This window comes from Mchenga conophoros, linkage group LG3 (assembly GCF_057382185.1).
Source record: "Mchenga conophoros isolate Kocher_MC1m ecotype Shallow Benthic linkage group LG3, M_conophoros_male_GT1.1, whole genome shotgun sequence".
Classification (NCBI taxonomy): domain Eukaryota; kingdom Metazoa; phylum Chordata; class Actinopteri; order Cichliformes; family Cichlidae; genus Mchenga; species Mchenga conophoros.
The window spans coordinates 58,072,979-58,075,978 of record NC_140528.1 but is presented as its reverse complement, the minus strand read 5'-3'; the positions used below and the strand labels follow the sequence as shown (position 1 = coordinate 58,075,978).

Here is a 3,000-nt window from a genome sequence, read left to right as displayed (position 1 = left end):
TTTTAATTTGTCATTTATTAAAAGTATAAATATATATTTTAACTCAAAGGTACAGTTTTTAAATTTAATGTTGCTGAAACAACAAAATAATAAAAAAAATAAATCTATCTGATCGAGAAATCACTCATCTTTGGAAAAGAGAGTTTATTACAGAGAAATGGCTCTTTCCAAAATAAAAGCTACACTATACGCTTTTGACGTCTGGAGGACTACTGTCAGAGAAGAAGTACACTATGCACCCCCCAGGAGGTGGCTGTACTTACCGAGAGCGTCTTATCTATGATTTTAAAAGACATGAGACCACTTGCTGTGGTTGAAGGTGAGGAATTCAAAGAAATGCTGACCACTTTCCAACCAGGTTACACTCTGCCGTCTAGGCGTCATTTTGCAAGCATGATAGAGAGAAAGTATGAAACTTCTGTGGAGAAACTAAGGAATTAACTAAAAAAGGCCACATCCAAAATCTCCCTTACCACTGATGCTTGGACAAGTCTGGTCACAGAGTCCTATTTAGGGGTAACTTGTCATTTCATTAATGACAATTGGGATCTTCTCTCCTTCAATTTAGCAACACTGCCAGTTGAAGAGCGCCACACTGCAGAAAACCTTGCCTCCTGGGTGGAGAAGGTGGCAGAAAAATTCCACATTTCCTTGCATAATGTCCTTGCCATTGTGCATGATAATGCAAGTAACATAGTTTCAGCTCTTCACATCCTGAAAGAGAAGTTTGGAGTGGTGTCCTATCGGTTTGCCGGGCATACACTTCAACTGGTTGTAAATTATGCACTGAAAGACCCCAAGATTGATAAGGCACTATCAGCTGCACGGGGCCTTGTAAAGCACATCAGGAAAAGTGAGCCAGCTAGCACCAAACTTAAGCAGAAGCAAAAACAGATGGGTACAGCTGAGCATAAACTAATCCAGGATGTCACTGTCAGATGGAACAGTTCATACTACATGATTGAACGTCTGTTGGAACAGAGATGGCCAGTGGTTGCGACGCTTTCAGATCCAGAAGTCACACAGCGTGGGAAACAGTACCTAGATCTGAAAAAATGATCAGTGGATTCTTCTGGATGAATTGAAGGAGGTGCTCAAGCCTTATGAGCAAGCCACTAATGTTCTCAGTGGACAGTCTTATGTCACAGTCTCTGTTCTTCCCCCCCTGCTGAAAGGTCTCCTGAAATCCACCCAAAACAAATCATTTGATTCTGCTGCAGTGAACTCTTTCCAGAACTGTGCAGAAGAGGAAATCTTGTATAGGTCGCAGCCAGAAGTATCTGCATTTCAAGCAGGTTGGAAAAATGTGTCACTCATTGCTGCTGCCCTCGATCCACGTTTTCGTAAACTGAAATTCCTTTCTCCAGAAGATGCTCTGAAACTGCAAGCAAGAATACAGAGGGAGGCACTTGATCTCAAAAGGGATCAGAGATCACAGTTAGAGCAGGAACATGTGGGACAGGAAGCCTCAGCAAGTCCCCCAACAAAGAAGAGATCTGTGTTGGACACTTTATTGGGTACAGATTCTGAGGAGGAAGATTTTAATGAAAACACTGACCAGGTTGGGGATGGAGAAAATGAGGCAGTGAGGAAAGAAGTATTGTTGTATTTTGGGGAAGCCCCTATTCCAAGGGATAATGACCCCCTTACATGATGGAAGAATAATGCAACAAGATTCCCCACACTAGCTACTTTAGCCAAATCATATCTGGCTGTACCTGCCACATCAACACCATCTGAAAGGCTTTTTTCAGTTGCTGGGAACATTGTCACCAAAAAAAAGGGCAAGCCTGACTGCTGAGCATGTAGAAATGCTAACATTCCTCCACTCCAATGCATAACTACTTCATGTGATGAACGTGATTGAACACACACACAAAAATAGAAGAGAAGGCAGCAAAATGGATATTTTGTTAACGAAGAGCACTTTTTTTGCAGAGAGCAAAGTGAATGTTACATTTTATTTGTTCAAAGACGCCATTGTTGCTGTTTATATTTTATTAATTTTTTGCTATGATTTCCTTTATTCATATTTGTTTTCCACAACATTTAATTTTTTGTTAAAAACAGAAGATTGTACTGCAATTTTACTGTGGATTTTATTTTTATTAAATCTCCAATGCATAACTACTACAATCCATAACTACTTCATGTAATTAACATGATTGATGATTGAACTCAAACACACACACAGAAATGTGAGAAACGGGAACAAAATGGATTTTGTTTTGTGAATGAAGAGCACTTTTTTGCAGATATCAAAGTGAATGTTACATTTTGTTTGTTTAAAGACACCATTGTTGCTATTTATTTTAAATGTTTTGTTAACTTTTCCTCAATTTTATATATGTTTGCATATTTCATTTCTTGTTAAATGCTATCTCTTATATAAGATTGTACGACTACTACAACTTTATTTTAGTAAAGTGAAAGTAAATGTGAAATTGCTATACAAGTCAAATAATGGGGAAATAATTGATAATCGAATCAAATCGAAATCGAATCTGATTGAAAAATTAATCGTTAGATTAATCGATGCATCGAAAAATTAATCGCTAGATTCATCGATTAGGAAAATAATCATTTTGCCCAGCCCTACCCGGGAGCATTGCTGTGAGTCACAGTGCACAGCATAAAGTCCTTTCACATCGGACGCAGCATGTGCTGCTAATGCTAACTAAAAGCCAAGGATCCAGAATTTGTTGCGCTGGCTGCTGAGCTCTGTGGGTTTTTGCAGCAGCTCTACCTGTACTAGATGCACCTGCTCCTTGTCCATCTCTGACTTTATGTCCTCTACAAGAGTTTCTGTTTTTTTTTGCTGGTTCTTCAAATGCTCAATAAAAACATGTATGCTAATTCATAAAGAAGAAAGCTTTGTAAGTATCCCCACTAGTGAAGACTGTCATTTCTACGCACAAATTATTTTTACACACACAAATCTTTTTTACACACACGCAAATTCCTTTTACACATACAAATCCTGATTTACAAGTACAAAAT

At 38.5% G+C, this 3,000-nt stretch overlaps 1 pseudogene; it reads left to right on the top strand.

Moving 5' to 3' along the window:
- Positions 1–393: 393 nt before the first annotated feature.
- On the top strand, positions 394–1,841 carry LOC146579734 (E3 SUMO-protein ligase ZBED1-like; annotated as a pseudogene).
- The last annotated feature ends 1,159 nt before the right edge of the window (positions 1,842–3,000 follow it).